This window comes from Dendropsophus ebraccatus, chromosome 6 (assembly GCF_027789765.1).
Source record: "Dendropsophus ebraccatus isolate aDenEbr1 chromosome 6, aDenEbr1.pat, whole genome shotgun sequence".
Classification (NCBI taxonomy): Eukaryota; Metazoa; Chordata; class Amphibia; order Anura; family Hylidae; genus Dendropsophus; species Dendropsophus ebraccatus.
Window position 1 is genome coordinate 150154421 of NC_091459.1, and position 22392 is coordinate 150176812.

Sequence of the window (22392 nt, forward strand, 5' to 3'; positions counted from 1 at the left end):
TTCTCCGTCCTCCTCTCCCGTCCTCCCACTCTCCCTCTTCAGCCTCCCCCACCTCCAGCCTTCTCCGTCCTCCTCTTCCGTCCTCCAGCTCTCCCTCTTCAGCTTCCCCCACCGCCAGCCTTCTCCGTCCTCCTCTCCCGTCCTCCCGCTCTCCCTCTTCAGCCTCCCCCACCTCCAGCCTTCTCCGTCCTCCTCTCCCGTCCTCCCGCTCTCCCTCTTCAGCCTCCCCCACCTCCAGCCTTCTCCGTCCTCCTCTCCCAGATCCCCGCTCTCCCTCTTCAGCCTCCCCCACCTCCAGCCTTCTCCGTCCTCCTCTCCCAGATCCCCGCTCTCCCTCTTTAGCCTCCCCACCTACAGCCTTCTCCATCCTCCTCTCCCGGATCTCCCGCTCTCCCTCTTCAGCCTCCCCCACCTCCAGCCTTCTCCGTCCTCCTCTCCCGGATCTCCCGCTCTCCCTCTTCAGCCTCCCCACCTCCAGCCTTCTCCGTCCTCCTCTCCCAGATTCCCGCTCTCCCTCTCCAGCCTCCCCACCTCCAGCCTTCTCCGTCCTCCTCTCCCGGATCTCCCGCTCTCCCTCTTCAGCCTCCCCCACCTCCAGCCTTTTCCGTCCTCCTCTCCCGGATCTCCCGCTCTCCCTCTTCAGCCTCCCCCACCTCCAGCCTTCTCCGTCCTCCTCTCCCGTCCTCCCACTCTCCCTCTTCAGCCTCCCCCACCTCCAGCCTTCTCCGTCCTCCTCTTCTGTCCTCCAGCTCTCCCTCTTCAGCTTCCCCCACCTCCAGCCTTCTCCGTCCTCCTCTCCCGTCCTCCCGCTCTCCCTCTTCAGCCTCCCTCACCTCCAGCCTTCTCCGTCCTCCTCTCCCGTCCTCCCGCTCTCCCTCTTCAGCCTCCCCCACCTCCAGCCTTCTCCGTCCTCCTCTCCCAGATCCCCGCTCTCCCTCTTCAGCCTCCCCACCTCCAGCCTTCTCCGTCCTCCTCTCCCAGATCCCCGCTCTCCCTCTTCAGCCTCCCCACCTACAGCCTTCTCCATCCTCCTCTCCCGGATCTCCCGCTCTCCCTCTTCAGCCTCCCCCACCTCCAGCCTTCTCCGTCCTCCTCTCCCAGATCCCCGCTCTCCCTCTTCAGCCTCCCCCACCTCCAGCCTTCTCCGTCCTCCTCTCCTGCTCTCCGCTCTCCCTCTTCAGCCTCCCCACCTCCAGCCTTCTCCGTCCTCCTCTTCCGTCCTCCCGCTCTGCCTCTTCAGCCTCCCCCACCTCCAGCCTTCTCCGTCCTCCTCTTCCGTCCTCCCGCTCTGCCTCTTCAGCCTCCCCCACCTCCAGCCTTCTCCATCCTCCTCTCCCAGATCTCCCGCTCTCCCTCTTCAGCCTCCCCCACCTCCAGCCTTCTCCGTCCTCCTCTCCCGGATCTCCCGCTCTCCCTCTTCAGCCTCCCCCACCTCCAGCCTTCTCCGTCCTCCTCTCCCGTCCTCCCACTCTCCCTCTTCAGCCTCCCTCACCTCCAGCCTTCTCCGTCCTCCTCTTCCGTCCTCCAGCTCTTCCTCTTCAGCTTCCCCCACCTCCAGCCTTCTCCGTCCTCCTCTCCCGTCCTCCCGCTCTCCCTCTTCAGCCTCCCCCCACCTCCAGCCTTCTCCGTCCTCCTCTCCCGTCCTCCCGCTCTCCCTCTTCAGCCTCCCCCACCTCCAGCCTTCTCCGTCCTCCTCTCCCAGATCCCCGCTCTCCCTCTTCAGCCTCCCCCACCTCCAGCCTTCTCCGTCCTCCTCTCCCAGATCCCCGCTCTCCCTCTTCAGCCTCCCCACCTACAGCCTTCTCCATCCTCCTCTCCCGGATCTCCCGCTCTCCCTCTTCAGCCTCCCCCACCTCCAGCCTTCTCCGTCCTCCTCTCCTGGATCTCCCGCTCTCCCTCTTCAGCCCCCCCACCTCCAGCCTTCTCCGTCCTCCTCTCCCAGATTCCCGCTCTCCCTCTCCAGCCTCCCCACCTCCAGCCTTCTCCGTCCTCCTCTCCCGGATCTCCCGCTCTCCCTCTTCAGCCTCCCCCACCTCCAGCCTTCTCCGTCCTCCTCTCCCGGATCTCCCGCTCTCCCTCTTCAGCCTCCCCCACCTCCAGCCTTCTCCGTCCTCCTCTCCCAGATCCCCGCTCTCCCTCTTCAGCCTCCCCACCTACAGCCTTCTCCATCCTCCTCTCCCGGATCTCCCGCTCTCCCTCTTCAGCCTCCCCCACCTCCAGCCTTCTCTGTCCTCCTCTCCCGGATCTCCCGCTCTCCCTCTTCAGCCTCCCCCACCTCCTGCCTTCTCCGTCCTCCTCTCCCAGATTCCCGCTCTCCCTCTCCAGCCTCCCCACCTCCAGCCTTCTTCGTCCTCCTCTCCCGGACCCCCGCTCTCCCTCTTCAGCCTCCCCCACCTCCAGCCTTCTCCGTCCTCCTCTCCCGGACCCCTGCTCTCCCTCTTCAGCCTCCCCCACCTCCAGCCTTCTCCGTCCTCCTCTCCCGGATCTCCCGCTCTCCCTCTTCAGCCTCCCCCACCTCCAGCCTTCTCCGTCCTCCTCTTCCGTCCTCCCGCTCTCCCTCTTCAGCCTCCCCCACCTCCAGCCTTCTCCGTCCTCCTCTCCCAGATCCCCGCTCTCCCTCTTCAGGCTCCCCCACCTACAGCCTTCTCCGTCCTCCTCTCCCGTCCTCCCGCTCTCCCTCTTCAGCCTCCCCCACCTCCAGCCTTCTCCGTCCTCCTCTTCCGTCCTCCCGCTCTCCCTCTTCAGCCTCCCCCACCTCCAGCCTTCTCCGTCCTTCTCTCCCAGATCCCCGCCCTCCCTCTTCAGCCTCCCCACCTCCAGCCTTCTCCGTCCTCCTCTCCCAGATCCCCGCTCTCCCTCTTCAGCCTCCCCACCTACAGCCTTCTCCATCCTCCTCTCCCGGATCTCCCGCTCTCCCTCTTCAGCCTCCCCCACCTCCAGCCTTCTCCGTCCTCCTCTCCCAGATCCCCGCTCTCCCTCTTCAGCCTCCCCACCTCCAGCCTTCTCCGTCCTCCTCTCCCAGATCCCCGCTCTCCCTCTTCAGCCTCCCCCACCTCCAGCCTTCTCCGTCCTCCTCTCCCGGATCTCCCGCTCTCCCTCTCCAGCCTCCAGCCTCCCCCACCTCCAGCCTTCTCCACCGTCCTCCTCTCCCGGATCTCCCGCTCTCCCTCTTCAGCCTCCCCCACCTCCAGCCTTCTCCGTCCTCCTCTCCCGGATCTCCCGCTCTCCCTCTTCAGCCTCCCCACCTCCAGCCTTCTCCGTCCTCCTCTCCCAGATCCCCGCTCTCCCTCTTCAGCCTCCCCCACCTCCAGCCTTCTCCGTCCTCCTCTCCCGGATCTCCCGCTCTCCCTCTTCAGCCTCCCCACCTCCAGCCTTCTCCGTCCTCCTCTCCCGGATCTCCCGCTCTCACTCTTCAGCCTCCCCCACCTCCAGCCTTCTCCGTCCTCCTCTCCCAGATCCCCGCTCTCCCTCTTCAGCCTCCCCCACCTCCAGCCTTCTCCGTCCTCCTCTCCCGGATCTCCCGCTTTCCCTCTTCAGCCCCCCCACCAAAGGTTTCTGGCATGGACAAGGTGAACCTTCTGTGGTGGCTCTCCCCCTGTGTACTTTCTAGCACTGCATAGAGAGAATCTGTGACTTGCTTCCTCACACACTGACTCTAGACCAAAGACTAACTAACTCCTCCCACCAGGAGCTAACACCTTCCTACAGGGACGGACCAAACTCTCCTGTGATTGGTGGGGGCTGTGTGTGCAAAAGAGAAAAGATAAAGGATAGGACAGAAATGGAGGGAAAGCACCTGCTTCTGTGAGTGGATAAGACACAACATGTGATATAAAACAGTTAACCCTTAGTCTCCATCAGCTGTGCTCAGAGATAACAAGCACTTTAGTGACACCTAGTGGTGAAAACATTAACTGCAGTGGATACACCTGTGTGAACCTTACTCAGGTGCAATAAGGACTAAGGGGCCTGTACTGGGTCACTACACTATCAATGGAGACACAGACGACAGGATGGTTGTGAAGATACTGTAGATGCAATGTTTGTGGAGACACATATGTATCCTTCCTTCCTTCCTACTAAACTCAATGTAATGTATAGTGTAAGACCACCATCTTTTCACGTGACCCTCTAACCCTAACTGTAAACACTGTTTAAGTGATATGAACTTCCCTGACTTTGTGGCCGTGGTGACTCCGTCCTCTGTACGGCAAAGCCAAACAAACAGAAGTGACGTCATCTTTTTGGCCACCTCTTCACTCATCATCAGGGCTAAAGGTTAGAGCAGAAGTCCAGACAGACCACCTACCTGGAGTGCAGAGACGCTGGGCCAATAAGGCTAGGGACCATCTCACACACCTTGGTCGCTCACACCTTCACCTTCAGTATTCTTCTGATACTATAATAGCTTTGGACTCTGGTTATCTCTCTCGTGTCTGATTTGACCCAGTCTTTCTGTTCTCCTAGTGTCAGTCAGTGTCCGTGTCAGTCGATGTCAGTGTCTGTCAGTAATGTGTGTTTGTGTATGTTAGTGGTGTCTCGAGTGATTGTGCATAGTGTGTGGAAGATGGGTGCATAGTGTATGGATGATGGGTGCATAGTGTGTGGATGATGGGGGCATAGTGTATGGATGATGGGGGCATAGTGTATGGATGATGGGTGCATAGTGTGTGGAAGATGGGTGCATAGTGTATGGATGATGGGTGCATAGTGTGTGGATGATGGGTGCATAGTGTATGGATGATGGGGGCATAGTGTATGGATGATGGGTGCATAGTGTATGGATGATGGGTGCATAGTGTGTGGATGATGGGTGCATAGTGTGTGGATGATGGGTGCATAGTGTGTGGATGATGGGTGCATAGTGTATGGATGATGGGTGCATAGTGTGTGGATGATGGGTGCATAGTGTGTGGATGATGGGTGCATAGTGTGTGGATGATGGGTGCATAGTGTGTGGATGATGGGTGCATAGTGTGTGGATGATGGGTGCATAGTGTATGGATGATGGGTGCATAGTGTATGGATGATGGGTGCATAGTGTGTGGATGATGGGTGCATAGTGTATGGATGATGGGTGCATAGTGTATGGATGATGGGTGCATAGTGGATGGGTAAGGGGCCCACTGAGCCTCTGTCGCCCAAGGGTCCGCAAAAACCTGGAGCCGTCCCTAGATATGATGTTTCCCACCTGACATGGCGGGTGGTGGGCTGGTCTGATGGTACAGAGAGTCCATAAATACAATGCAGCATCTCTCTCCTACAGATTCACCTCTTCCTGGTAAATCAAAGAGACACGGAGGGGAATTATTACTTCTACAGAAATGGAGACTTCATTGACCAATATTCAGTTATGAATTGGATCGGTGTCAATAAGAACATGCAGTTTATTCGTGTGGGGGACACAAAAATAAAGAACCAAACCCTAAGTATCGATGTGCAGAGGATAATATGGAGGAGAGGGAAGAATCAGGTGAAGGGGGGGGGGGGGGGAGTGTGACTGGGAACTGAGTGACAGTGAATGGGACAAAGATTCACCGACTCCATCCCAGCTCCATGTAATATATATATGAGGTTCCCACCGGGAACAGTGCAGACTAGCTGGTACAGGGCAGGTACAGGGCAGACTAGCGGGTACAGTGCAGGTACAGGGCAGACTAGCGGGTACAGGGCAGTTACAGGGCACACTAGCTGGTACAGGGCAGGTACAGTGCAGGCTAGCTGGTACAGGGCAGGTACAGTGCAGGCCAGCTGGTACAGTGCAGGTACAGTGCAGGCTAGCTGGTACAGGGCAGGTACAGTGCAGACTAGCTGGTACAGTGCAGGTACAGTGCAGACTATCTGGTACAGTGCAGGTACAGTGCAGACTAGCTGGTACAGGGCAGGTACAGTGCAGACTATCTGGTACCGGGAAGTTACAGTGCAGGCTAGCTGGTACAGGGCAGGTACAGTGCAGACTATCTGGTACCGGGAAGTTACAGTGCAGGCTAGCTGCTACAGGGCAGGTACAGTGCAGACTATCTGGTACAGGGCAGGTTACAGTGCAGGCTAGCTGGTACAGTGCAGACTAGCTGGTACAGGGCAGTTACAGGGCAGACTAGCTGGTACAGTGCAGGTACAGGGCAGACTAGCGGGTACAGGGCAGTTACAGGGCACACTAGCTGGTACAGTGCAGTTACAGGGCAGACTAGCTGGTACAGTGCAGATACAGTGCAGGCTTGCTGGTACAGGGCAGGTACAGTGCAGGTACAGTGCAGACTAGCTGGTACAGTGCAGATACAGTGAAGGCTTGCTGGTACAGGGCAGGTACAGTGCAGGCTAGCTGGTACAGGGCAGTTACACTGCAGACTAGCTGGTACAGTGCAGGTACATTGCAGGCTAGCTGGTACAGGGCAGGTACAGTGCAGACTAGCTGGTACAGTGCAGGTACAGTGCAGACTAGCTGGTTCAGTGCAGGTACAGTGCAGACTAGCTGGTACAGTGCAGGTACTGTGCAGGCTAGCTGGTACAGTGCAGGTACAGTGCAGACTAGCTGGTTCAGTGCAGGTACAGTGCAGACTAGCTGGTTCAGTGCAGGTACAGTGCAGACTAGCTGGTACAGGGCAGGTACAGTGCAGACTAGCTGGTACAGGGCAGGTTACAGGGCAGACTAGCTGGTACAGTGCAGGTACAGTCCAGGCTAGCTGGTACAGTGCAGGTACAATGCAGACTAGCTGGTACAGTGCAGACTAGCTGGTACAGTGCAGGCACAGTGCAGGCTAGCTGGTACAGTGCAGGTTCAGGGCAGATTAGCTGGTACAGGGCAGGTACAGTGCAGACTAGCTGGTACAGTGCAGTTAAAGGGCAGATTAGCTGGTACAGTGCAGGTACAGGGCAGACTAGCTGGTACAGTGCAGGTACAGTGCAGACTAGCTGGTACAGTGCAGTTACAGGGCAGATTAGCTGGTACAGGGCAGGTACAGTGCAGGCTAGCTGGTACAGGGCAGTTACAGTGCAGGCTAGCTGGTACAGTGCAGGTACAGTGCAGACTAGCTGGTACAGTGCAGGTACAGTGCAGACTAGCTGGTACAGTGCAGGTACAGGGCAGACTAGCTGGTACAGTGCAGGTACAGTGCAGTCTAGCTGGTACAGTGCAGGTACAGTGCAGGCTAGCTGGTACAGGGCAGGTACAGTGCAGACTAGCTGATACAGTGGAGGTACAGTGCAGACTAGCTGGTACAGTGCAGGTACAGTGCAGACTAGCTGGTACAGTGCAGGTACAGTGCAGGCTAGCTGGTACAGTGCAGGTACAGTGCAGACTAGCTGGTACAGTGCAGACTAGCTGGTACAGGGCAGGTACAGTGCAGACTAGCTGGTACAGTGCAGGTACAGTGCAGGCTAGCTGGTACAGTGCAGGTACAGTGCAGACTAGCTGGTACAGTGCAGGTACAGGGCAGACTAGCTGGTACAGTGCAGTTACAGGGCAGATTAGCTGGTACAGGGCAGGTACAGTGCAGGCTAGCTGGTACAGGGCAGGTACAGTGCAGACTAGCTGATACAGTGGAGGTACAGTGCAGACTAGCTGGTACAGTGCAGGTACAGGGCAGACTAGCAGGTACAGTGCAGGTACAGTGCAGACTAGCTGGTACAGTGCAGGTACAGTGCAGACTAGCTGGTACAGTGCAGGCTAGCTGGTACAGTGCACGTACAGTGCAGACTAGCTGGTACAGGGCAGGTTACAGGGCAGACTAGCTGGTACAGTGCAGGTACAGTGCAGGCTAGCTGGTACAGTGCAGACTAGCTGGTACAGTGCAGGAACAGTGCAGATTAGCTGGTACAGGGCAGGTACAGTGCAGACTAGCTGGTTCAGTGCAGGTACAGTGCAGGCTAGCTGGTACAGTGCAGGTACAGGGCAGACTAGCTGGTACAGTGCAGGTACAGGGCAGACTAGCTGGTACAGTGCAGGTACAGGGCAGACTAACTGGTACAGTGCAGTTATAGGGCAGATTAGCTGGTACAGGGCAAGTACAGTGCAGGCTAGCTGGTACAGGGCAGTTACAGTGCAGGCTAGCTGGTACAGGGCAGTTACAGTGCAGACTAGCTGGTACAGTGCAGGTACAGAGCAGACTAGCTGGTACAGGGCAGTTACAGTGCAGACTAGCTGGTACAGGGCAGTTATAGTACAGGCTAGCTGGTACAGGGCAGTTACAGTGCAGGCTAGCTGGTACAGGGCAGTTACAGTGCAGGCTAGCTGGTACAGGGCAGTTACAGTGCAGACTAGCTGGTACAGGGCAGTTACAGTGCAGGCTAGCTGGTACAGGGCAGTTACAGTGCAGGCTAGCTGGTACAGTGCAGGTACAGTGCAGACTAGCTGGTACAGTGCAGTTACAGTGCAGGCTAGCTGGTACAGTGCAGGTACAGTGCAGACTAGCTGGTACAGTGCAGATTACAGTGCCGGCTTTGTCTACAAGGTTTGGTACGATCGTGAAAGTCTTTGACCTTCTCTGATAATGCCCTGAATGGTGGTGTGCTGTGCATTCACTGTAAGATAACAACACCTATCCATGGGCCTCGCCAATCATATAACTAGTCCTGTGCCACAAGAAGTAATGTTTATGATGTTTATTACATTATCATAAAAAATACATAAAACAGCAAGAAATACAGTCACAAAAACTGCACATAGCCAAATGCATCCCCCCCAAAACATGCACTGAGGCACGTGATCTAACGTTGTACTCCCCCTTTATATGCCACATTCTTTAGTCGTCATATACCCAAACACGCCCCCTCCCCTAAATCACAACGGTATAGGATAAAACCAGAATATTTACCCAAATACTCTTCATTAGATTGACCACCGTACTACCAAATGCCTATTCCATCCCACTGTGTGCAAACACATGAGTAGTGTGGTGTCGCCCCGCTGTGAGGCGCGACCGGTCGCTTGCCAGATGGTGAGGTGTAACGCCACTACAGTAGTGGTTGGTCGGGGAATAGCTTAGCCTGATGTTAGGTTGTCGTGACACCAGTGCCGGCACACAGGTATGGAGGCACACCGGCTTTTATTTTAGATAGGCTGGCTATCCCCTTTCCCCTGTGGTCGGTGACCTGCTGGGCTGTTTGGGGGTCCCTTGGGTGCTTATCACGGTGGTCCGGAGTGGAGATATGACCCACCCAGACTATTGGTACCGCCACCCACTGAAAGGGGAGATGACCCAAGTAGGGTGCAATGGCTGTGTAGGTGCTTAGCGAGTAACCACTGAGTCCAGTTAAAATAAATAAACTCTTTACTGCAGAAAGGCTTAATACAGTGATATACAGTAGGATCCTGACATTCCACAGGGGACCTAGCATAAGCCAGGGCCCTGTTTGGCTACTGCAGGGACTGGCTTGCGTCCTTCCTCTACCAAAGCCAGAGTAAGACTCACTAAGGTGTGGCTACACTTCCTCACCCCATGTGACTTCCTCCTACAGCTTCTGTAACGTGTGCTGCGAGTGGGTGAGAAGAGAGTGCAAGAGAAAGAGAAGGATAGTGATAGGCAGAAAAGAGACAGAGCTCCCATTGGTTCACAGGTCCTAGAAACAATAACCCTTTAGTCACCTACAGTGGTGCAATACTTAGGTACACAATATACATACTGACGACATCTCATGACAGAACTTAGGTACTACTTCATTACCACTTTTACAGACTTTTGCAAGGGGTGTAAAGACAAAAAACACCCGTGGTGGAATACCACAAGTATGTGGGGACAATCCCTACAAGTAAGGAAGCCACAATGGGGGAGTACAGCAAAAGTCTGCATGCCTTAGCGCATGTTTGGCGAGCTTCGCCCTGGAGAATGATTGGGGGGGGGGGGGGGATATACATTTGGGGATAATTTCTTCCTGTTTTATTGTTTTATATGATAATTTAATAAATATGAGCTTTTGCTTTACTTGATGCCCTGTTGTTTCCATTGGTGTCAGGACATAATGGGTAACTTGTACTTAACATCATCCATACAGTGGATGTTTTATAACATCTTGTGTCAATGACGTCTCACAGAGAGAGGATGGCCCACTCTCCTACGTTGTTAGATGACTCACAGCTAGCTCTGCTCTGATTGGTCACAGTCAACTGTCCGGGTCACAATCAAGGGGCAGCACAGTGCTAAAACGTAATCCAGAAACTAGGTGAGAAGTCAGAAGGTATATGTCAGGGCTGGCAGCAAACAAGAATGGTCAAAGAACACATCAGTATGAGAACAAGTAAGAGACCAACAAGTAGCTCAATAACCGGCAATGAATCCCTGGCAGGCGCGCTTGTAGAAAACCAGAGATCCGGCCCTAAAGATGATTGGACCAGAACTCTGATCATCCCTGCAACACCTGAAGCAAACTGCCTGGCAGGAGACCTGTCTATCAAATAACGCCCAGGGCAAAAAACCAAATGACAATAACACTGCCAGAGAACTTAACATGTGGAGACGGGTGTGGTGGAATCTGTCAATCACCACACAACAAGTGCTGGAATCAGACCGTGTTTATACAAGGTACAGTCAAAATGCTGCAAACATAAAACAAGTGCCGAATCATGGCCAAAAGAGCAGTCTTTGTTGAAGGTATGGACCAGGGACTGCGCCAAGGTTCCAACAGGTAGATTCCTAACAGCCCTATTATTAGTCCTTCTTATGTAGCGTAGTACATGTATTTGTACCCACAGACATATTTCTGCATTGAACGCCATGGCACATTATGCTATTCCAGCTACTGGCTATGTTATCAGCCTCTCCGATATCCAGGATTTCTATGAAGCCTCCTCTAGCTGTTAAGCTGCATAACACGCGTTTCACATGATCGTATGGATGTCCGCGATTGGTTACTAGATGTTTTTAATCTTATTGTTCACTCCCATTGTCTGTGGCATGACTGAGCGCGTATGCGCAAATCGTGTCGCCATTTCTTGTCTGTTCCCTTCATGGAGGTTTTAATTATTGTCCACGTTTCACTTTATTGTCCAGGTTGTTCTTCAGTTTCTCATTTACCGTGTTCAGGTCCCCAAGTCTCAGTGTTCAGATCCTTGTCCACCAGGAACCCGGAAGATCTCGGTGTCCAGTATCTATTCCTGCTGCTATGACTGTGTCCCCTGTTCCCCAGGAGAAATCTCCAACATGACAGGTAGGAAGAAATTAGATACAGGAAAGCCCCATTGACTACTATAGAAGAATGGTATATAGATGACATTTCTGGCTCTCATTGTTCTTTAGTATGATTGTTATTCTTCTATTTTCCAGACAGTGATAGTTGTATAACATGCTCAGACCTCCACTGGCCCAATGAGAAGAAGGATGGCTGTGTCCCAAAGCTGCTGGAGTTTCTCTCCTACACAGATGACACAATCGTTCTGGTTATTTCTCTGGTTTCTACATCATTTGCTTTCCTCACATACATCATTCTTAATACTTTTATTCTGCACCAAGACACGGCCATCGTGAAGGCCAATAATAGGAACCTGAGCTTCCTTCTCCTGGTCTCCATCATGCTCAGCTTCCTCTGTGTCTTCTTGTTCCTCGGACATCCAGTGGACCTCACCTGCATGCTACGTCAGGTCTTATTCGGAATCCTCTTCTCTGTAGCAGTTTCTTGTGTCTTGGCCAAAACTGTCATGGTTTGCATTGCTTTCAGGGCCACTAAGCCCGGCAGCTCCTGGAAAAGCTGGATTGGAAGCAAGTGGTCCAATTCTCTGGTGTTGTTCTGCTCGTCCATCCAAGTAATAATCTGCATGGGTTGGTTGGCCCTAGCACCCCCCTTCCCAGAGTCGGACACCAAAACCTATCAGGGGAAGATCATTGTGCAGTGTAACGAAGGCTCCACCATTGGGTTCTACTCTGTGCTGGGTTATTTGGGGGTCTTGGCTGCTGTTAGTTTTATTACAGCTTTTCAGCTCGGACATTACCGGACAGCTTTAATGAGGCCAAGTACATCACCTTCAGCATGCTGGTGTTCTGCAGTGTCTGGACTGCCATGATCCCGGCTTATCTAAGCACCAAAGGGAAATACATGGTGGCCGTGGAGATATTCGCCATATTGGCTTCATGTGCTGGACTTTTGGGATGTATTTTCTTCCCAAAATGCTACATTATCCTATGGAGACCGGAACGCAACTCAAGGACACATTTATTGGAGGGAAGAAGAGGATGAGTTACTTATGTAATGTGTCCTTTAATGATAATATTATAACATACATCTTTTTAGAGTACTTGAAATCACACTGCCGAAGCAAGTACACTGAGGTTCTGGAGATAGTTTAGACGTAGAACTTGGAAAGTTTCTCGGTTAGGTGACTTAAATAGGTTTAACAGTTTACAGGGCAGATGGCTTAGAGGAACATAGTCCAATATGCACTCTACTGTAATGGGGTCCTGACAACCTTGGAATAGGATGAGATTACTTTTAAGACTTGAGAAAAAATGCTCATACTCATGGTGAAAAGTAATCCATCATGCTGAGATGAGGACACAGAGTACAGGCCTAGGCGGAACACTTGGAGGAGCTTAATGTCAGTTTTAGAACTTAGGACTTGACAAGTTGCAGCGGGCACATTGGCATAAGCAGGCTTCTACAACTTCTGACTTAAGACTAAAGAACTGCGGACTTGCAGGACTTGGAAGGCTTGAAAATGACCCCTTTGGCGTGAACAGGCTGGCTTTGGAGGCACATTAGAAGTACAGGATCTCAGGATCAGGCACTGGCCAGAGGGCCAGGCCCTGTGTAAGTCACTCTCTGGCTCTACATACAACTAGATACACAACTGGCAGGAAATAGGAACAGAGGCCAAGCTGACTTTCTAACTCCCACAGGCCTTCACCTAACTTATTGGACAGAGAAGACACTACACCTGGGCTCTGATAGGTCAGGCCATTAAGAGTGATAGTTTGGTAAACCTTTACGGTGGTCGGTTAACCTAGGTGTGACCTGACCATATTCCAAGCAGGTGACAGACAAAAAATTTGCTTAGTCACATACATGTTTAACCCCTCACATACTTTAGCTTGTACTTGCTGTCAGTGAATAGCATAATACACAGACAAATGCAATTTACATGCTTCATGCTCTGATTAACCCTTAAGACCTATAATAAAGACATAGGGATATACTGTATATATTTTCAGCAGCAGTGGAAAATATGGCACTCGCACAGTATTAACACAGCGAAAATATACATAACCAAATAAATTACTAGTAAATGAGGACGCAGTACGCTGCATAGGAAGAGTCTGTGATTTTGTTCATTCATTACTTGTGTAAAGGCACATCATACTACAAGCCGACGGGACAGAGGTGTAGCTACCATAAAGGCAGACCATGCCACTGCTACGGGGCCTGTGCACTACACTTACAGTTAAATGCTGCAGCGCTTCGACTGACATTGGCTTCCTGCCCTGCCAGTCTCTCTTGTGGCAGGAGGCCGCATTGAACCTCCAGTCACAAAACCCCCCATACTCAACTGGCCCAGTGCAGTCCTCTGCTATTGACTCTCCCAGCTCGCCAGCGGGCAAGTAACATCACTCGTTTGCCAGGGAGCTGGGAGAATGAAGGAAAGTCATGGGACTGCCCCGTGCCATGTAAGTATGTTGGGGTTTACTGTACACGATTTATGGGGTTTCTTGCTATAGGCCCTCATGAATCCTAGCTACGTCTCTGCCGCGGGGGAGTTCAGTCACAAATCTTGCCTATGTTGGTCAATTGGGGCATTAAGAACACAACATCACAACATTAACAGTTTATGGTCAGAACGTACATTCCAATAGCCTATTAAGTGCATGAAGATGTACTGAAGACCAACCTTTGGCTTTAGCCAATAAGTTGTAGTAGGGCACGTCGGCAAAAAACATTCTTCTCCAACCATTGATTTGAGACTTAAGCGCCTAAGGTTATTATAAGAACTTAAAAGAGAAATCCGGCCCAAAGTATTTTTTTAATATTTTATTACTTATGGAAAGTAAGACAAATTCCTAATGTACATTAATTATGGGAAATGCACATATAGGGCTATTTCCCTTAATTTAGTAGATCAAGCAGGTGTTAGATTCCCTAAAAAAACGTGACGTCATGAATCAGGTGTAATTTCTATGGAGTGTCCAGCATGGGGCGCACCATATGTAGAAGTCTATGTAGTGTATTGTATATGCACCTGTATGTAATGTAGTGTTAGTGACACTATCACAGGGACACAGGGCATCCGAGCAGGAAGGGAGAGAAGTGCCCGTATATCTAACTATGGGGGGGAGGGGGATGTATGCTGGTTAGCGGAATGTGGGGTGGTTATGGTGATGGGGATCGGCCTGGCACTACACTCTTTCTAGCACTTTCCCCACCAATAGGAGGTCAGTCGTGGTCAACCCTATTTAGGATAGTTAGTTACTGGTGCAGGGGTCTTGGTTCAGTTCAGTTTCTAGTGCATGGTGAAGAGAGACAGGTCAAGACAAATAGTTCCTGCTGAAGTTTATACCCAGGCCTGGCCTGAGAGTCAGAGCCTTTGTCAGGAAGAAAGATTTCAGATTTCATGAGACACTACCAGTAACAAGTATGCAGTGCTAAACCCAAAGGTGGGGTAACTGACACCTGGGAAAACCTTACCTATGCTGGAATACCCAGCTTGGATCTAGTCAGGACTATCCAGAAAAGGGATTAGTGTGCAGTGAAGCAAAGAGCATAAGCTGAAGTACTCCATTGGAACCTGCGCGATCTACTCAGGAAACCTTGAGCTACATCCTATGTTCAAACCTGGGACTAGTACTACCAGATCTGACACTCTCTGGGCTCTTCTGGTAAAAGGTGGTCTTCTTCTTTCTCAGTTTTAACCATGAGTATGAGCTTCTTCTTCTTCTACACACTACAAGTTATCCAGTTATCCCGGGAGAGTTCTGTATTTATTAGCCAAGGCCCCAAGACCCAAGTCCCTTAACCTACTGTACTCAAGCTACACTTCTCTATCTCCCTTACAAGCACCCAAGCTAATCTTTCTGTGTTGTTCATCATAAGAAAGGACATTTTTCTTTGTGATTATCTTTTGCATTAATGATTTCATATGTAAAAGTTATTGTGCTTAAGTGCTACACTCCGTGCTCATTCCTCCCCACTGCGCCTGTACCCACACACCTGGTTCTACCTTTACAAAGCCTAGAGCTAGTATACCTTTATTATAGTGTGAATTGTGTATTACTAAAATAATGTAAGCTGCTAGGCTGGAAGAGGTTGCATGGCACAATCCACAACATGGTTTAAATTGTCATATACACATGGCTGCCCTAGAAGATCGTTTAATCTTTCCTTCCCAGCTTCCGGCTACTGGTCCTACACACTGCTTATGGCATAATCAGGATGTCACTCACCCCTAAAGTCTCTCATAATTGGCTTAGAGCAGTGCTTCTCAAACTATTTCTACTGGAGCCTCACCCAACAGGCCAAGGCAATGGCTGGGCCTCACCAGACTGACCAAGAGGATGCCTGGGCCTCACCAGAGTGACCAAGAGGATGCCTGGGCCTCACCAGAGTGACCAAGAGGATGCCGGGGCCTCACCATCTCTGGTGAAATTCCATTAAAAAGCTAAAAATATTGCTAGCACTACCTTCACCCAGCTCCCAAGCTCTATATACTAATAAAGCAAGTACAAAATAACTTAAAAATGTTGCTAAAATGGAGATTATGGAGAACTGTGCAGATCATAGTTACTTTTGTGAAAACTGGCTCCCCAGCTGGGCCTCACCAACAACTAAGGGGCGCCTCACTGGTGAGGCCCGCCTCACAGTTTGAGAAGCACTGGCTTAGAGGTACGAAGGGCCTGTGGGCCAGCACCCCAGGTCACAAGATCTATTCTTTAAATAATGGCTATGTGCTGCAATGTCTATTGTGGCAGCCATTTTTGAGGTTTCAACCAAAACAAATCTCAAAACATTTTGAATATTTTGGGTTAAATCCATTTTGTATTGAAACAGTTCATTCAACTCTACTCAGCACCATGGCAGAGGGAAACAATTGCTACAACCTGCAACCTTAAAGGGGGTAAATATTTATATAAGCCGAGGAAACGGAAGCAAAACCGAAAGCCAAACGTAACAAAAACCGGGATACATTCATCCGCAACAAACAAAAACTGCTGCCAGGGCTGACTAAATGGTAAAAAACAGGAGAAGACAACTTGGCAGGAATTGTCCTTCTGTGTGAAATAGTAGCCAAATGTTTTCTTCCTCGATGAGCATAGTCTATTATAATTATTATTATTCCAGAGCGCTGTACAGATGATAAGGGGTTAACATACACAATATAACTAAAAACCCTGACATGAATAAAGTAAATGGCAGTCTGATATGTAGCAGGGCCGGGACAAAGGGTAGGCAGGGGTAGGCCTAGGGCGCCATCTAGTGGTGAATTACAGGGGGCGCTATTCTATCTACCATATAGGGGCCTCCAGAAGCCTGAACCCTGTAGAAGGGATTGTGGTAGAAAAGCAAACAGTAGAGGATGCACAACATCACTTACACTGTGGGGTGGGTATCCTCCACTGTCTGCTGCTGTCCCTGAGGTTGCTCCGGCTGTCGGGTCTGGGGGATGGGGGAGGAGAGGACAGGCAGCACAAACCTACACAGCGTCATCATCAGGAAGGCCCCTGCAGAGCTGTCTCCGCTGTCTGACTACAGCTGTCCTTATCTGAGGTCCTGACCCTGCACAGCCAGGATGTCTGCCAGTGAGGAGACCAGTATCAAGGAGGTTAGTGTATAACTGAGCATGTGTATGTGTGAGGGTGCATGTATCTATGTATGAGTGAGGGTGCATGTATGTATGTATGTATGTATGTGTGAGTGTGCATGTATCTATGTATGTGTGTATGTATGTGTGTATGTATGAGTGAGTGTGTATATATGTGTGTATGTATGTGTGCGTATGAGTGAGTGAGGGTGCATCTATGTATGTATGTGTGAGTGAGTGAGTAAGGGTGCATGTATGTATGTATGAGTGTATGAGTGAGTGTTTATATATGTGTCTATGTATGTGTGTGTATGAGTGAGTGAAGGTGCATGTATGTATGTATGTATGTGAGGGTGCATGTATGTGTGAGTGAGTATGTATGTATGTATGTATGTGTGAGTGACGGTGCATGTATGTATGTTTGTATGTATGAGGGTCCATGTATGTATGTATGTATGTCTTTAGGTATGTATGTATGTGTGATCGAGGGTGCATGTATGTATGTGTGAGTGAGGGTGCATGTATGTATGTGTGAGTGAGGGTGCATGTGTGAGTGAGTATGTATGTATGTATGTATGAGTGAGGGTGCAGGTATGTATGTGTGAGTTAGGGCGCATGTATGTATGTGTAAGTGAGGGCGCATGTATGTATGTATGTATGTGTGAGGGTGCATGTATGTGTGAGTGAGTATGTATGTATGTATGTGTGAGTGACGGTGCATGTATGTATGTTTGTATGTATGAGGGTCCATGTATGTATATATGTCTTTAGGTATGTATGTATGTGTGATCGAGGGTGCATGTATGTATGTGTGAGTGAGGGTGCATGTATGTATGTGTGAATGAGGGTGCATGTATGTATGTTTGTATGAGGGTCCATGTATGTATGTATGTGTGAGTGAGGGCGCATGTATGTATGTATGTATGTATGTGTGAGTGAGGGCGCATGTATGTATGTGTAAGTGAGGGCGCATGTATGTATGTGTGAGGGTGCATGTATGTGTGAGTGAGTATGTATGTATGTATGTATGTGTGAGTGAGGGTGCAGGTATGTATGTGTGAGTGAGGGCGCATGTATGTATGTGTAAGTGAGGGCGCATGTATGTATGTGTGAGGGTGCATGTATGTGTGAGGGAGTATGTATGTATGTATGTGTGAGTGACGGTGCATGTATGTATGTTTGTATGAGAATCCATGTATGTGTGTATGTCTTTAGGTATGTATGTATGTATGTGTAAGTGAGGGAGCATGTATGTATGTGTGAGTGAGGGTGCATGTATGTATGTGTGAATGAGGGTGCATGTATGAATGTTTGTATGAGGGTCCATGTATGTATGTCTTTAGGTATGTATGTATGTATGTGTGAGTGAGGGCGCATGTATGTATGTGTGAGTGAGGGCGCGTGCATGTATGTGTGAGTGAGTATGTATGTATGTATGTATGTATGTGTGAGTGAGGGCACATGTATGTATGTGTGAGTGAGGGTGCATGTATGTGTGAGTGAGTATGTATGTATGTATGTATGTGTGAGTGAGGGTGCAGGTATGTATGTGTGAGTGAGGGCGCGTGCATGTATGTGTGAGTGAGTATGTATGTATGTATGTATGTATGTGTGAGTGAGGGCGCATGTATGTATGTGTGAGTGAGGGTGCATGTATGTGTGAGTGAGTATGTATGTATGTATGTGTGAGTGAGGGTGCAGGTATGTATGTGTGAGTGAGGGCGCATGTATGTATGTGTGAGGGTGCATGTATGTGTGAGTGAGTATGTATGTATGTGTGAGTGACGGTGCATGTATGTATGTATGTATGAGGGTCCATGTATGTATGTATGTATGTCTTTAGGTATGTATGTATGTATGTGTGAGTGAGGGTGCATGTATGTATGTTTGTATGAGGGTCCATGTATGTATGTATGTCTTTAGGTATGTATGTATGTATGTATGTGTGAGGGCGCATGTATGTATGTGTTAGTGAGGGTGTATGCATGTATGTATGTATGTATGAGGGTCCATGTATGTATGTATGTCTGTAGGTATGTATGTATGTATGTGTGAGTGAGGGTGCATGTATGTATGTATTTTTATTTTTTGTGTGTGTGTGTGTGTGTGGGGGGGGGGGGGTTGCGATTTGTCTTCTTTGCATAGGGCACCAGAACTCCTTGTCCCGTCCCTGGGCCAAGGTAAGGGGAGCCTGGTAGGGACCGGTCACAGGGAGAGAGGAGGGCACATAAGGAGATGTCCACTCTGCTGCAGGCACCTACAGTTGACAGTCAGCCAGGCTCTGAAATTTTAGATATGTCAAACTGAAATACTAAAATGACACAGCCAAAGTTTCCTCTGTTAGGTAGGTCTCTGACATCGGTACTTTCCTCTGTTAGGTAGGTCACTCACATCGGTAGTTTGCTCTGTTAGGTAGGTCACTGACATCGGTAGTTTGCTCTGTTAGGTAGGTCACTCACATCGGTAGTTTCCTCTGTTAGTTAGGTCACTGACATCGGTAGTTTGCTCTGTTAGGTAGGTCACTGACATCAGTAGTTTTCTCTGTTAGGTAGTTCACTGACATCGGTAGTTTTCTCTGTTAGGTAGGTCACTGACATCGGTAGTTTTCTCGGTTAGGTAGGTCACTGACATCGGTAGTTTGCTCTGTTAGGTAGGTCACTGACATCGGTAGTTTGCTCTGTTAGGTAGGTCACTGACATCGGTAGTTTGCTCTGTTAGGTAGGTCACACACATCGGTAGTTTTCTCTGTTAGGTAGGTCACTGACATCGGTAGTTTGCTCTGTTAGGTAGGTTACTCACATAGGTAGTTTGCTCTGTTAGTTAGGTCTCTGACATCGGTAGTTTCCTCTGTTAGGTAGGTCACTCACATCGGTAGTTTCCTGTTAGGTAGGTCACTGACATCGGTAGTTTCCTCTGTTAGGTAAGTCACTCACATCGGTAGTTTCCTGTTAGGTAGGACACTGACATCGGTAGTTTCCTCTGTTAGGTAGGTCACTGACGTCGGTAGTTTTCTGTTAGGTAGGTCACTGACATCAGTAGTTTTCTCTGTTAGGTAGGTTACTCACATCAGTAGTTTGCTCTGTTAGGTACGTCATTTACATCGGTAGTTTCTTCTGTTAGGTAGGTCACTGACATCCGTAGTTTGCTCTTTTAGTTAGGTCACTGACATCGGTAGTTTCCTCTGTTAGGTAGGTCACTGACATCGATAGTTTGCTCTGTTAGGTAGGTCACTGACATCGGTAGTTTCCTCTGTTAGGTAGGTTACTCACATCGGTAGTTTTCTCTGTTAGGTAGGTCACTGACATCGATAGTTTGCTCTGTTAGGTAGGTCACTGACATCAGTAGTTTTCTCTGTTAGGTAGGTCACTCACATAGGTAGTTTCCTCTGTAAGGTAGGTCACTGACATCGGTAGTTTCCTCTTTTAGGTAGGTCACTCACATCGGTAGTTTCCTCTGTTAGGTAGGTCACTCACATTGGTAGTTTTCTCTGTTAGGTAGGTCACTCACATAGGTAGTTTGCTCTGTTAGGTAGGTCACTGACATCGGTAGTTTCCTCTGTTAGGTAGGTCACTCACATCGGTAGTTTGCTCTGTTAGGTACGTCACTCACATCGGTAGTTTCCTGTTAGGTTGGTCACTCACATCGGTAGTTTCCTCTGTTAGGTAGGTCACTCACATCGGTAGTTTCCTGTTAGGTAGGTCACTCACATCGGTAGTTTCCTCTGTTAGGTAAGTCACTCACATCGGTAGTTTCCTGTTAGGTAGGACACTGACATCGGTAGTTTCCTCTGTTAGGTAGGTCACTGACGTCGGTAGTTTTCTGTTAGGTAGGTCACTGACATCAGTAGTTTTCTCTGTTAGGTAGGTTACTCACATCAGTAGTTTGCTCTGTTAGGTACGTCATTTACATCGGTAGTTTCTTCTGTTAGGTAGGTCACTGACATCTGTAGTTTGCTCTTTTAGTTAGGTCACTGACATCGGTAGTTTACTGTTAGGTAGGTCACTGACATCGGTAGTTTCCTCTGTTAGGTAGGTCTCTGACATCGGTAGTTTCCTCTGTTAGGTAGGTCACTCACATCGGTAGTTTCCTGTTAGGTAGGTCACTGACATCGGTGGTTTCCTCTGTTAGGTAGGTCACTCACATCGGTAGTTTCCTGTTAGGTAGGTCACTGACATCGGCAGTTTTCTCTGTTAGGTAGGTCACTGACATCGGCAGTTTTCTCTGTTAGGTAGGTCACTGACATCAGAAGGTCCCTCTGTTAGGTAGGTCACTCACATCGGTAGTTTGCTCTGTTAGGTAGGTCACTCACATAGGTAGTTTCCTCTGTAAGGTAGGTCACTGACATCGGTAGTTTTCTCTGTTAGGTAGGTTACTCACATCGGTAGTTTGCTCTGTTAGGTAGGTCATTCACATCGGTAGTTTCTTCTGTTAGTTAGGTCACTGACATTGGTAGTTTGCTCTGTTAGTTAGGTCACTGACATCGATAGTTTGCTCTGTTAGGTAGGTCACTGACATCGGTAGTTTTCTCTGTTAGGTAGGTTACTCACATCGGTAGTTTGCTCTGTTAGGTACGTCATTCACATCGGTAGTTTCTTCTGTTAGTTAGGTCACTGACATCGGTAGTTTACTCTGTTAGGTGGGTCACTCACATCTGTAGTTTCCTCTGTTAGGTAGGTCACTCACATCAGTAGTTTCCTGTTAGGTAGGTCACTCACATCGGTAGTTTCCTCTGTTAGGTAGGTCACTGACATCGGTAGTTTCCTCTGTTAGGTAGGTCACTGACATCGGTAGTTTCCTCTGTTAGGTAGGTCACTGACATCGGTAGTTTGCTCTGTTAGGTAGGTCACTCACATAGGTAGTTTCCTGTTAAGTAGGTCACTGACATCGGTAGTTTGCTCTGTTAGGTAGGTCACTGACATCGGTAGTTTCCTCTGTTAGGTAGGTCACTGACATCGGTAGTTTGCTCTGTTAGGTAGGTCACTGATACTGGTAGTTTCCTCTGTTAGGTAGGTCACTCACATTGATAGTTTCCTCTGTTAGGTAGGTCACTCACATTGGTAGTTTTCTCTGTTAGGTAGGTCACTCACATCAGTAGTTTTCTCTGTTAGGTAGGTCACTGACATCGGTAGTTTCCTCTGTTAGGTAGGTCACTCACATCGATAGTTTCCTCTGTTAGGTAGGTCACTCACATTGGTAGTTTCCTCTGTTAGGTAGGTCACTGACATCGGTAGTTTCCTCTGTTAGGTAGGTCACTGACATCGGTAGTTTGCTCTGTTAGGTAGGTCACTGACATCGGTAGTTTGCTCTGTTAGGTAGGTCACTGATACTGGTATTTTCCTCTGTTAGGAAAGTGGGAGTGTGGTAGGGTATAGTTTCGTTTAGTTGCAGTTGAAATTACAATGAAAAAAGTGGGGGGAAAAAAGGGCAAAAATGAGAAAAAAATAATAATTACAGAAATAATAATAAAATATAGTAAATAAAAGTGCCAAAATAGTGACAAAAAATATTGAAAAGAAAAGTTTACAAGGAGGATGCGGCAGCACTTGATTGCACCCAGGCCAGTATTGAGTATTGAGACAAGTTGAGCAGCAGGAGGAGGCAGAAGTTGATTGCTCGCCTCTCAGGCCAGTATTGTTGAGAAGAGACAAGTCGAGGAACAGGAGGAGGCAGCAGTAGAT

The 22392-nt window shown here is 49.6% G+C and overlaps 1 pseudogene; it reads left to right on the top strand.

Moving 5' to 3' along the window:
- The first annotated feature begins 4163 nt into the window (after positions 1–4163).
- LOC138795364 (vomeronasal type-2 receptor 26-like) lies at positions 4164–12165 on the top strand (annotated as a pseudogene).
- The last annotated feature ends 10227 nt before the right edge of the window (positions 12166–22392 follow it).